This window comes from Salmo salar, chromosome 20 (assembly GCF_965601325.2).
Source record: "Salmo salar chromosome 20, fSalSal1, whole genome shotgun sequence".
In the NCBI taxonomy this organism is placed as follows: domain Eukaryota; kingdom Metazoa; phylum Chordata; class Actinopteri; order Salmoniformes; family Salmonidae; genus Salmo; species Salmo salar.
The window spans coordinates 81624984-81640822 of record NC_138310.1 but is presented as its reverse complement, the minus strand read 5'-3'; positions in this window follow the sequence as shown (position 1 = coordinate 81640822).

The following is a 15839-nucleotide window of genomic DNA, read 5'->3' as shown; positions in this document are numbered from 1 at the left end:
TATAGCTGTCAGGTTTGGGTCCACGAGGGGTGGCGTTGCGCGGGGAAGCATTTCCCTGACGCACGCTGATAGATGGGCTAGCCGGGCCTGCGCAACGCTTTATTGAGTTTGCTGTGATTATCCCTCTCAGACATCCATATACACACCAGCCAGCCTGTCAGAGAGAGAGAGGGAGAGAGGGAGAGGGAGGGGGGTTAGGTGATGGAGGGAGGGAGAGGAAAAAAGGGAGGGGGGTTAGGTGATGGAGGGAGGGATTGAGGGAGGGAGGGAGAGGGGTTAGGTGAGGGAGGGAGGGAGGGAGGGAGGGAGGGAGGGAGGGAGGGAGGGAGGGAGGGAGGGGAGGGAGGGAGGGAGGGAGGGAGAGGGGTTAGGGGAGGGAGGGAGGGAGGAGGGAGGGAGGGAGGGAGGGAGGGAGGGAGGGAGGTTAGGTGATGGAGGGAGGGAGAGGAAGAAAGGGAGGGGGGTTAGGTGATGAGGGAGGGAGGGAGGGAGGGAGGGAGGGAGGGAGGGAGGGAGGGAGGGAGGGAGGGAGGGAGGGAGGGGGGGTTAGGTGATGGAGGGAGGGAGGGAGGGGGTTAGGTGATGGAGGGAGGGAGGGGGGTTAGGTGATGGAGGGGAGGGAGGGAGGGAGGGAGGGAGGGAGGGAGGGGGGTTAGGTGATGGAGGGAGGGAGGGAGGGGGGTTAGGTGATGGAGGGAGGGAGGGAGGGAGGGGGGTTAGGTGATGGAGGGAGGGAGGGAGGGAGGGGGGTTAGGTGATGGAGGGAGGGAGGGAGGGATGGGGGTTAGGTGATGGAGGGAGGGAGGGGGGTTAGGTGATGGAGGGAGGGAGGGAGGGAGGGGGGTTAGGTGATGGAGGGAGGGAGGGAGGGATGGGGGTTAGGTGATGGAGGGAGGGAGGGGGGTTAGGTGATGGAGGGAGGGAGGGAGGGGGGTTAGGTGATGGAGGGAGGGAGGGAGGTTAGAAGATGGTAGTGAAGAGACAAAGTTCCAGGGAAAGAGATGGAGGGAGACGATGAGAGAGAGGGAGGGGGTGTAGGAGAAAAGAGAAGCAGGGAGGATGACGAGTGGTGGTTGGAAGGGGAAAACAAAGTGATGGGTAGAAAGAGGGAGGGCGCGAGAGAAGGAAGGGCTGTGTGTGTCTAATGAAGAAAACTAGAAGAGAGAGTATCATTACTACATATGATCTGGTCTTGTTGAACACACTATCAGGGTTAATGTTTTGACCCAGTGTTGTTGAACACACTATCAGGGTTAATGTTTTGACCCAGTGTTGTTGAACACACTATCAGGGTTAATGTTTTGACCCAGTGTTGTTGAACACACTATCAGGGTTAATGTTTTGACCCAGTGTTGTTGAACACACTATCAGGGTAATGTTTTGACCCAGTGTTGTTGAACACACTATCAGGGTTAATGTTTTGACCCAGTGTTGTTGAACACACTATCAGGGTTAATGTTTTGACCCAGTGTTGTTGAACACACTATCAGGGTTAATGTTTTGACCCAGTGTTGTTGAACACACTATCAGGGTTAATGTTTTGACCCAGTGTTGTTGAACACACTATCAGGGTTAATGTTTTGACCCAGTGTTGTTGAACACACTATCAGGGTTAATGTTTTGACCCAGTGTTGTTGAACACACTATCAGGGTTAATGTTTTGACCCAGTGTTGTTGAACACACTATCAGGGTTAATGTTTTGACCCAGTGTTGTTGAACACACTATCAGGGTTAATGTTTTGACCCAGTGTTGTTGAACACACTATCAGGGTTAATGTTTTGACCCAGTGTTGTTGAACACACTATCAGGGTTAATGTTTTGACCCAGTGTTGTTGAACACACTATCAGGGTTAATGTTTTGACCCAGTGTTGTTGAACACACTATCAGGGTAATGTTTTGACCCAGTGTTATTGAACACACTATCAGGGTTAATGTTTTGACCCAGTGTTGTTGAACACACTATCAGGGTTAATGTTTTGACCCAGTGTTGTTGAACACACTATCAGGGTTAATGTTTTGACCCAGTGTTGTTGAACACACTATCAGGGTTAATGTTTTGACCCAGTGTTGTTGAACACACTATCAGGGTTAATGTTTTGACCCAGTGTTGTTGAACACACTATCAGGGTTAATGTTTTGACCCAGTGTTGTTGAACACACTCTCAGGGTTAATGTTTTGACCCAGTGTTGTTGAACACACTATCAGGGTTAATGTTTTGACCCAGTGTTGTTGAACACACTATCAGGGTTAATGTTTTGACCCAGTGTTGTTGAACACACTATCAGGGTTAATGTTTTGACCCAGTGTTGTTGAACACACTATCAGGGTAATGTTTTGACCCAGTGTTGTTGAACACACTCTCAGGGTTAATGTTTTGACCCAGTGTTGTTGAACACACTATCAGGGTTAATGTTTTGACCCAGTGTTGTTGAACACACTCTCAGGGTTAATGTTTTGACCCAGTGTTGTTGAACACACTATCAGGGTTAATGTTTTGACCCAGTGTTGTTGAACACACTCTCAGGGTTAATGTTTTGACCCAGTGTTGTTGAACACACTATCAGGGTTAATGTTTTGACCCAGTGTTGTTGAACACACTATCAGGGTTAATGTTTTGACCCAGTGTTGTTGAACACACTATCAGGGTTAATGTTTTGACCCAGTGTTGTTGAACACACTATCAGGGTTAATGTTTTGACCCAGTGTTGTTGAACACACTATTCTATTAAAGTAGAAACATCATGGATTCTCTCTAATGCAGCAATTCGTTTGATTCTCATAATTCTGCAGGAACTGAGAAATATAACAATACAATTGACTTATTCATCTCTCTTTCATTACTTTTATTTATTTCTCTCTCTCTCTCCTTCCCCCCTCCCTCTCTCCCCTCGCTTTCTCTCTCCCCCCTCTCTCTTTCTCTCTCCCCCTCCCCATCTCTCTCTGTCTCTTTCTCCCCCCTCTCTCTCTCTCTCTCTCTCTCTCTCTCTGTGTCAGTGTTGGTATCCAGGGAGGATGAATTTAGTAGCAGGCTAAGTAGCAGGGCTGGTTTCCGTGGTTGCACAGCCCTGCGCTACGCAACGCTCGCCACTGACCCACTCGCTGTATGCATGCTGCTTGAGAACGGTGAGTCACGCACATACATACACACGTACACACACATTGACACGCGCACACACACACACACACACATCCACACACATGCACAGTGTGCATCATGTCCTTGATATGGACAGGAAGTGACTGATTGTATTTCTGTGCTCGCACCTGTCGTTGACTCAGCTCCTCTACCAAACACACAGTCCCCCAGGGCAGAACGTCCCTCCCTCCTAGTCTCCCTCTACACACCAGTGGGTCTTAAACAACCAAGCCCCTCCGCCCTCCAGCCCTAATTGAACTCTGACCCTCTCACAGAGCCTGGCCTGGGGCAACACCACAGGAGAATAGAGAGACTGTGTGTGTGATGTGATTTATATGAGTATTTTATTAGTATTGGGGGGAGGGGTTAAGTATATATATTGAATGTGAAGTCTGGATAAAGATGATGACTAATTTAGAAGGAGATTGAACTGAAGAGCGATTGTTTATGAAAAAATATTGTTACCATTTGGTATGAGGAAGTCGTTAAACTGCACTTAATTAATGGATCAAAATCATAACTGCTATGTGTAAAGTTGTTGCAAATCCCAAGAATGTCCAAATAAACCCCACAATCTTAGACCACTGTTTTAAATACTAGGTAAGATGTGCACGCATGCAGACCTACACACAAACACTGTCATGATTGAGTTCCAGGAATAATGTTATGTTTATGATGGATTACACATCTCGCTTAATCTTCCTCCCTCTCTTCCTCTAACTGAGTATAGAACTAGACACAGCAAAGGGGGAGGGGGGAGAATCAGTAATCTAAGTGCTTAAACAAATTCTACTCACCTAATGGAATGACACCCCCCCCCCCCCCCCCCGACTCTGATACATTTTTAAATGTACTAATAAAATGGATACATTTCTCAAAACAAAAACATTTATTCTTAACCAATCACATTAAAGATGTTGTTACCCAGACGACCTGACCACGCCTGACCGGCACCGCTATCGCAGCCAATCAGAATCCATCTGTGACCTCCCTCTCTTTTGCTCACACACACACACACACACGCACACACACACACACACACACACACACCACACACACACACACACACACACACACACACACACACACACACACACACACACACACACACACACACACTCACACTCACAGTGACAGGATATGTTGTTTCTTGTCTCTTTTCTTCCCAAGCTCAGTTTTCGCGATTCCATTCCTATTGGCCTCTCCTCTCCTCTGCTCTTCTCTACCTTTCCTCCTCTCCTTTGCTCTTCTCCCCCTCTCCTCCTTTCCTCCCCCTCTCCTCGTCTCCTCTGCTCTCCTCCTTCTCTCCTCTACTCTCCTCCCCCTTTCCTCCTCTCCTCTGCTCTCCTCCCCCTTTCCTCCTCTCCTCTGCTCACCTCCCCCTTTCCTCCTCTCCTCTGCTCACCTCCCCCTTTCCTCCTCTCCTCTGCTCTCCTCCCCCTTTCCTCCTCTCCTCTGCTCTCCTCCCCCTTTCCTCCTCTCCTCTGCTCACCTCCCCCTTTCCTCCTCTCCTCTGCTCTCCTCCCCCTTTCCTCCTCTCCTCTGCTCTCCTCCCCCTTTCCTCCTCTCCTCTGCTCACCTCCCCCTTTCCTCCTCTCCTCTGCTCTCCTCCCCCTTTCCTCCTCTCCTCTGCTCTCATCCCCTTTTCTCTTTTCCTCCTCTCCTCCCCTCTCCTCCTCTCCTCTGCTCTCATCCCCCTCTCCTCCTCTCCTCTCCTCTCCTCTGCTCTCCTCCCCAAATTCTCCTCTCCTCTGCTCTCGTCCCCCTCTCCTCCTCTCCTCCCCTCTCCTCCTACTCTTCTGCTCTCATCCTCCTCTCCTCCTCTCCTCCTCTCCTCCCATCCACCCCCTCTTATAGGAGAGCTGTAATAAAACATACATGATGAATAACAGCTGTCAGTGATGAAAACTTGTGCGTGTGTGTGTGTATGCGCCTGCGTATTGGTAGATGTGTGTGTGTGTGTATTTATTTCCCCTGTGTGTGTGATCCTTGTGCGTTGGCTTGCTCTCTTGGCATCAGTTGGCCCTTAGTCTCAGGCCTCCATCCATCACCGTCTGTAGGCCCACCTCAAGCCGGCCCCTGCCCCAGCAGCCTTCAACCTGCCTGGGGAAGCTCTCTACCCAGCCCCCAGGCTCCACACAGGGCCCCACAGGCCTGGCAGAGAGTAATGGAGCGGAGCATGGCCCTGACCAGAGGGGTTAGACACTCAGGGGCACACACACACACACACACACACACACAGACCAGCAGGGCCCCTGTCCCACCAGCTGCACTGGAAATAGAGAGGGAGAGGACCGGAAGAACAGAGGGAGGGGGGAGGGAGGTAGAGAACTCCTAATAGCCATTACTAATGAAGCAGGACTTAATAAAGGGGGTTTTGTAACGTGGATGTACTGCTTTAGTTGTATTGCATCTGTTTCAATATAGTTATTGTTTGTTTGTGTGTGTGAGTCTGTGTGTGTATGTAACTCTCTCCCCCACTCTCTCTCTCTCTCTCCCCCCTCTCTCTCTCCCCCTCTCTCTCTCTCTCTCTCTCTCTCTCTCCTCTTCATCTCTATCTCTCCTCTTCCTTGCTCTCTCTCTCCCCCTCTCTCTCCCCCTCTATCTCTCTCTCCTCTTCATCTCTCTCTCCCCCTCTCTCTATCTCTATCTCTCCTCTTCCTCGCTCTCTCTTTCACTCTCGCTCTCTCTCTCCCCTCTTTCTCGCTCTTTCACCCCTCTCTCTCTCTCTCTCTCTCTCTCTCTCTCTCTCTCTCTCTCTCTCTCTCTCTCTCTTTCTCTCTGAGGGTTAGTGGTCGTTAGGGTTTATCCTTGGCCCAGAGGGTTGGGCCGATATTAAAGGCCTAAATGATGCTATTTATTATGTTGGAAACAGAGGGGGGCAGAGTGTGTGAGGTAGGTGAGGGGAGCTGTGAGGGTGTGTGTGTCAGCTGTTATATTGCTTTTGTCCTTTATGTTTTTTATCATTGCGATCGATTGGTTTGAGAGCAGGACGGCGTTTAGGTTTTTATCTATAATCACCATGGCGATTAATCTCGCTGGTCTTCGCTCACACCGACACTACGACCATGTACGGCATCGATTATATATACACACACACACACAACAGGTAAACACACACACACACATAACAGGTAAACACACACACAGATAACCACCCTTACTGACAACACAACCAGCATCCCTCACTGCCACACACTCTCACACACGCACACACTCTCAATCACTGACACACACACACTCTCAATCACTGACACACACACACTCTCAATCACCGACACACACTCTCAATCACTGACACACACTCTCAATCACCGACACACACTCTCAATCACTGACACACACTCTCAATCACTGACGCACACTCTCAATCACCGACGCACACTCTCAATCACTGACGCACACTCTCAATCACCGACGCACACTCTCAATCACCGACACACACTCTCAATCACCGACACACACTCTCAATCACCGACATACATTCTCAATCACCGACACACACTCTCAATCACCGACACACACTCTCAATCACCGACATACATTCTCAATCACCGACACACACTCTCAATCACCGACACACACTCTCAATCACCGACACACACTCTCAATCACTGACACACACTCTCAATCACTGACATACACTCTCAATCACTGACACACACTCTCAATCACTGACATACACTCTCAATCACTGACACACACTCTCAATCACTGACATACACTCTCAATCACCGACACACACTCTCAATCACTGACACACACTCTCAATCACTGACACACACTCTCAATCACTGACGCACACTCTCAATCACTGACGCACACTCTCAATCACCGACACACACTCTCAATCACTGACACACACTCTCAATCACTGACATACACTCTCAATCACCGACACACACTCTCAATCACCGACACACACTCTCAATCACTGACACACACTCTCAATCACTGACATACACTCTCAATCACCGACACACACTCTCAATCACCGACACACACTCTCAATCACCGACACACACTCTCAATCACCGACACACACTCTCAATCACTGACATACACTCTCAATCACTGACACACACTCTCAATCACTGACATACACTCTCAATCACTGACACACACTCTCAATCACTGACATACACTCTCAATCACCGACACACACTCTCAATCACCGACATACACACTCAATCACTGACACACACTCTCAATCACTGACATACACATACATACTGTAACACGTGCCATCTCTCCTGAGGTTAGCTCGGCCCTTTAGTGTGTGTAGTAACGTCCTGCTATGTGTTCTGGCATGTGTCTCTTTCTCCTTGAAGGGCCAGTTGATCTGTGTGTTGATCTGTGTGTTGATCTGTGTGTTGATCTGTGTGTTGATCTGTGTGTTGATCTGTGTGTTGAACTGTGTGTTGATCTGTGTGTTGATCTGTGTGTTGATCTGTGTGTTGATCTGTGTGTTGGTCTGTGTGTTGATCTGTGTGTTGATCTGTGTGTTGATCTGTGTGTTGATCTGTGTGTTGATCTGTGTGTTGATCTGTGTGTTGAACTGTGTGTTGATCTGTGTGTTGAACTGTGACTGATATACTGTACCCTCCTGCTGCTGTGGCATATGACCCCTCTTTCTCCCCTGTGGGGCAGTCCAAATGCTGCAGTCTGACCCCTAACCTTTGACCCCTAACCTCTCTCTCTCTCTCTGTGCAGGTGCCAAACCCCTGCAGACCAATGCCTTAGGACACACAGCCAGCGTCTACGCCAAGGAGGGAGAGTTACACACACTACTGCAGGAGTGGAGGGGCAAGGTAACAAAAACAAACACACACACACAACTGCAGGAGTGGGAAGATGCCTCCTCGGCACGAGTCAGCACTTCCACCCAGGAAACATCTGCACCTCCCCACTGGGAGACACACACACCACACACCACACACATACACACATACATACACACCCCACCACACACCACACACATACACACACCACACACCACACACATACACACCCCACCACACACCACACACATACACACACACATACACACCACACACCACACACATACACACATACATACACACCCCACCACACACCACACACATACACACACCACACACCACACACATACACACCCCACCACACACCACACACATACACACACACATACACACCACACACCACACACATACACACATACATACACACCCCACCACACACCACGCACATACACACCACACACCACACACATACACACATACACATACAACACCCCACCACACACCACACACATACACACCACACACCACACACATACACACACACACATACACACCCCACCACACACCCCACACTTACACACCCCACCACACACCACACACTTACACACCCCACCACACACCACACACATACACACACACACCCCACCACACACCACACACATACACATACACACCCCACCACACACCACGCACATACACACCACACACCACACACATACACACATACACATACACACCCCACCACACACCACACACATACACACCACACACCACACACATACACACACACACATACACACCCCACCACACACCCCACACTTACACACCCCACCACACACCACACACTTACACACCCCACCACACACCACACACATACACACACACACCCCACCACACATCACACACATACACACACCCCACCACACATCACACACACACACACACCCCACCACACATCACACACATACACACACACACCACACACATACACACACACACACACATACACACCCACCACACACCACACACATACACATACACACACACACACACACACACACACACACACACACACACACACACACACACACACATACACACCCCACCACACACCACACACACATACACACCTCACCACACACCACACACATACACTACACACCCCACCACACACCACACACATACACCACACACATACACACACACATACACACACACATACAGACACACACATACACACCACACACCACACACATACACACATACATACACACCCCACCACACACCACACACATACACACACACATACACACATACACACACACACATACACATACCCGACCACACACCACGCACATACACACCACACACCACACACATACACACATACACATACACACCCCACCACACACCACACACCACACAAATACACACACACATAAACACACCTCACCACACACCACACACTTACACACCCCACCACACACCACACACTTACACACCCCCACCACACACCACACACATACACACACACACCCCACCACACATCACACACATACACACACCCCACCACACATCACACACACACACACACACACCCCACCACACATCACACACATACACACACACACCACACACATACACACACACACACATACACACCCCACCACGCACCACACACATACACATACACACACACACACACACACACACACACACACACACACACACACACACACACACACACACACACACACACCACACACCACACACATACACTACACACCCCACCACACACCACACACATACACCACACACATACACACACACATACACACACACATACACACACACACACACACACACACACACACACACACATACACACCCCACCACACACCACACACACATACACACCTCACCACACACTACACACATACACTACACACCCCACCACACACCACACACATACACCACACACATACATACACAGACACACACACACACACACACACACACACACACACACACACACACACACACCACACACACACACACACACACACACACACACACACACACACACACACACACACACACCACACACATACACACACACACACATACACAGGGAGTGACAGGGAGTGACAGGGGAGTGACCAGGGAGTGACCGGGGAGTGACCGGGGAGTAATAGGGGAGTGACCGGGGAGTGACCGGGGAGTGACCGGTGAGTGACAGGGGAGTGACCGGGGAGTAACAGGGGAGTGACAGGGGAGTGACAGGGGAATTACCAGGGAGCGACCGGGGAGTAACAGGGGAGTGACAGGGGAGTGACAGGGGAATTACCAGGGAGCGACCGGGGAGTGACCGGGGAGTGACCGGGGAGTAACAGGGGAGTGACAGGGGAATTACCAGGGAGCGACCGGGGAGTGACCGGGGAGTGACCGGGGAGTGACAGGGGAGTGACAGGGGAGTGACCAGGGAGTGACAGGGAGTGACAGGGGAGTGACCAGGGAGTGACCGGGGAGTGACCGGGGAGTGACCGGGGAGTAAAAGGGGAGTGACCGGGGAGTGACCGGGGAGTGACCGGGGAGTGACCGGGGAGTGACCGGGAGTAACAGGGGAGTGACAGGGGAGTGACAGGGGAATTACCAGGGAGCGACCGGGGAGTGACCGGGGAGTGACCGGGGAGTAACAGGGGAGTGACAGGGGAGTGACAGGGGAATTACCAGGGAGCGACCGGGGAGTGACCGGGGAGTGACCGGGGAGTGACAGGGGAGTAACAGGGGAGTGACCGGGGAGTGACCGGGGAGTGACCGGGGAGTAACAGGGGAGTGACAGGGGAGTGACAGGGGAATTACCGGGGAGTGACCGGGGAGTGACCGGGGAGTGACAGGGGAGTGACCGGGGAGTGACCAGGGAGTGACAGGGGAGTGACCAGGAAGTGACAGGGGAGTGACCGGGGAATTACCAGGGAGTGACAGGGGAGTGACAGGGGAGTGACCGGGGAGTGACCGGGGAGTGAAAGGGGAGTGACAGGGGAGTTACCGGGGAGTAACCGGGGAGTGACAGGGGAGTGACCGGTGAGTGACCGGTGAGTGACAGGGGAGTGACAGGGGAGTGACCGGGGAGTGACCGGTGAGTGACAGGGGAGTGACCGGGGAGTGACCGGTGAGTGACAGGGGAGTGACAGGGGAGTGACAGGAGAGTGACCAGTGAGTGACCGGTGAGTGACCGGTGAGTGACAGGGGAGTGACAGGGGAGTGACCGGTGAGTGACAGGGGAGTGACAGGGGAGTGACAGGAGAGTGACCAGTGAGTGACCGGTGAGTGACCGGTGAGTGACAGGGGAGTGACAGGGGAGTGACCGGTGCTATTATCTCTGAGGGCTGTAAAGGCTGTTCCAGGCTAGTGGAGGTTAAAAGGGGTTCAGCAGATCTAGTGTGCCCTAGGCACTTCCCTAGCCCCTACGCCCTAGGCACTTCCCCTAGCCCCTATGCCCTAGGCACTTCCCCTAGCCCCTATGCCCTAGGCACCTCCCCTAGCCCCTATGCCCTAGGCACTTCCCCTAGCCCCTATGCCCTAGGCACTTCCCCTAGCCCCTATGCCCTAGGCACTTCCCTTAGCCCCTACGCCCTAGGCACTTCCCCTAGCCCCTATGCCCTAGGCACTTCCCCTAGCCCCTACGCCCTAGGCACCTCCCCTAGCCCCTATGCCCTAGGCACTTCCCCTAGCCCCTACGCCCTAGGCACCTCCCCTAGCCCCTATGCCCTAGGCACATCTTATCAGTCTCAATATTGTTGATAGATGTATCTCTACATTGGGGAACTTCCACCTAGCCAAGAAAAGGGCTAGGATAGCTATCACCATATGCAATACTTAAGTTATTACTCTACTTCAAGTGCTTAGGGGAGGGGGCTATGGCTCTGTTTCACACTGAGCCGTAGTGGTATTGTCTTAAAGGGATGAGGTAGTGTCAGCATGTTAAAGGGATTGTCTTCATTGGTTAAACTGATACCTGGCTCTTCAGAGAGGGCTGAAAGGTTAACCCTTTACACTCTTGAGAATTGGCCTATATGGATAGAGCTAAATTGAAATGTTTCTTACAGTAGAAATATGAAAAGCATATGCATAACGAGGAAATTGAAAGGGACCAGTTTGGAGATAATGGGAGAATGATTAGACCGAAAGTGAGGACACAACAGTTCAACTGACACAAGACTGAATCCAAACATTACACTGTTGATTTGATGTGCATTTTACATTTACTGGACTTTTTGCCGCATTTGTTGATAACAAAATCTGAAAATACTCTGGACACGTTCAGTAACATGATAAGAATATTCTGGGAAAATGTGGGGTAGGTTCAACATAAGACCAAAAAAATACAAGGGTTTGAGTGAGAGGACTAACTGGAGTCTCCAACGTGTCCACAGTTCCTAAGTCATTTTAATGCACTTTTATGACTCAAAGAAGAGTCTTCAACTATTTGTTTTAGCTCTCCTAGCTGTACCGTTGAGGAACTAGAGAAAGCAAACTTGTAGTTGTTTTGTTTGGAACACAACCCTGCATCCCCCATCACACAATTACTGTTGTTGTTTACACAATCCCAAAACGGTCCATTATAAATCCCAATCGGGGTCAGGCATCATTTGTTAGCTTGTTGTATTACCAGCATGTCTAGCTAAGTTATAAAATAGGATCTTACAGTGTCATGCTTTCATTACACAATTCAGAGAAATGGATGGTGATTTTGGTGCACATAGAAATGATGAAGAGTGCATTCAGGTGCGTGTTCAATGGCCAGTTGTCTTCACAATTAACTAACAGGCTGGTTCTGTTCAGAACAACCCAGGGTATGACAGGAGGTCACCTTGTAGGCTAACTGTACATCAAACATTGTCATCATAAACGTTGACACTATATATGACATGAGTTTTATGATATGGAAATGTGAAGTGCACATTGGGACTCACAGATGTTTGTCTTGCTTGCATGACATCAAAGGGGTATTTATTATAATCCTCAATGTCTCATCTTTCAAAATACATAGAGTCCGCTTCATTTATTGCGTTCTCCTCACTCAGACAACAAAACATTTGCAGAAGTTGCCCAATTAGCTGGAGGGATGAGCGCAACCTTTTGTCGAGCGAGATGCTCCAGTTCAGAACGTCTGTCAGTCAAAACCCAAACAGAGATGTGAAGCACTTAGCCTGAGATCAGAAGGTATCTATAGCATGTTACAGTACAGACACTAATGTTATCTATAGCATATTACAGTACAGACACTAATGTTATCTATAGCATATTACAGTACAGACACTAATGTTATCTATAGCATGTTACAGTACAGACACTAATGTTATCTATAGCATGTTACAGTACAGACACTAATGTTATCTATAGCATGTTACAGTACAGACACTAATGTTATTTATAGCATGTTACAGTACAGACACTAATGTTATCTATAGCATGTTACAGTACAGACACTAATGTTATCTATAGCATGTTACAGTACAAACACTAATGTTATCTATAGCATATTACAGTACAGACACTAATGTTATCTATAGCATGTTACAGTACAGACACTAATGTTATCTATAGCATGTTACAGTACAGACACTAATGTTATCTATAGCATGTTACAGTACAGACACTAATGTTATTTATAGCATGTTACAGTACAGACACTAATGTTATCTATAGCATGTTACAGTACAGACACTAATGTTATCTATAGCATGTTACAGTACAGACACTAATGTTATCTATAGCATGTTACTGTACAGACACTAATGTTATTTATAGCATGTTACAGTACAGACACTAATGTTATCTATAGCATGTTACAGTACAGACACTAATGTTATTTATAGCATGTTACTGTACAGACACTAATGTTATCTATAGCATGTTACAGTACAGACACTAATGTTACCTATAGCATGTTACAGTACAGACACTAATGTTATCTATAGCATGTTACAGTACAGACACTAATGTTATTTATAGCATGTTACAGTACAGACACTAATGTTATCTATAGCATGTTACAGTACAGACACTAATGTTATCTATAGCATGTTACAGTACAGACACTAATGTTATCTATAGCATGTTACAGTACAGACACTAATGTTATCTATAGCATGTTACAGTACAGACACTAATGTTATCTATAGCATGTTACAGTACAGACACTAATGTTATCTATAGCATGTTACAGTACAGACACTAATGTTATCTATAGCATGTTACAGTACAGACACTAATGTTATCTATAGCATGTTACAGTACAGACACTAATGTTATCTATAGCATGTTACAGTACAGACACTAATGTTATCTATAGCATGTTACAGTACAGACACTAATGTTATCTATAGCATGTTACAGTACAGACACTAATGTTACCTATAGCATGTTACAGTACAGACACTAATGTTATCTATAGCATGTTACAGTACAGACACTAATGTTATCTATAGCATGTTACTGTACAGACACTAATGTTATCTATAGCATGTTACAGTACAGACACTAATGTTATCTATAGCATGTTACAGTACAGACACTAATGTTATCTATAGCATGTTACAGTACAGACACTAATGTTATCTATAGCATGTTACAGTACAGACACTAATGTTATCTATAGCATGTTACAGTACAGACACTAATGTTATCTATAGCATGTTACAGTACAGACACTAATGTTATCTATAGCATGTTACAGTACAGACACTAATGTTATTTATAGCATGTTACAGTACAGACACTAATGTTATCTATAGCATGTTACAGTACAGACACTAATGTTATCTATAGCATGTTACAGTACAGACACTAATGTTACCTATAGCATGTTACAGTACAGACACTAATGTTATCTATAGCATGTTACAGTACAGACACTAATGTTATCTATAGCATGTTACTGTACAGACACTAATGTTATCTATAGCATGTTACAGTACAGACACTAATGTTATCTATAGCATGTTACAGTACAGACACTAATGTTATCTATAGCATGTTACAGTACAGACACTAATGTTATCTATAGCATGTTACAGTACAGACACTAATGTTATCTATAGCATGTTACAGTACAGACACTAATGTTATCTATAGCATGTTACAGTACAGACACTAATGTTATTTATAGCATGTTACAGTACAGACACTAATGTTATCTATAGCATGTTACAGTACAGACACTAATGTTATCTATAGCATGTTACAGTACAGACACTAATGTTATCTATAGCATGTTACTGTACAGACACTAATGTTATCTATAGCATGTTACAGTACAGACACTAATGTTATCTATAGCATGTTACAGTACAGACACTAATGTTATCTATAGCATGTTACTGTACAGACACTAATGTTACCTATAGCATGTTACAGTACAGACACTAATGTTACCTATAGCATGTTACAGTACAGACACTAATGTTACCTATAGCATGTTACAGTACAGACACTAATGTTATCTATAGCATGTTACAGTACAGACACTAATGTTATCTATAGCATGTTACAGTACAGACACTAATGTTATCTATAGCATGTTACTGTACAGACACTAATGTTATCTATAGCATGTTACTGTACAGACACTAATGTTATCTATAGCATGTTACAGTACAGACACTAATGTTATCTATAGCATGTTACAGTACAGACACTAATGTTATCTATAGCATGTTACTGTACAGACACTAATGTTATCTATAGCATGTTACAGTACAGACACTAATGTTACCTATAGCATGTTACAGTACAGACACTAATGTTATCTATAGCATGTTACAGTACAGACACTAATGTTATCTATAGCATGTTACAGTACAGACACTAATGTTATCTATAGCATGTTACAGTACAGACACTAATGTTATCT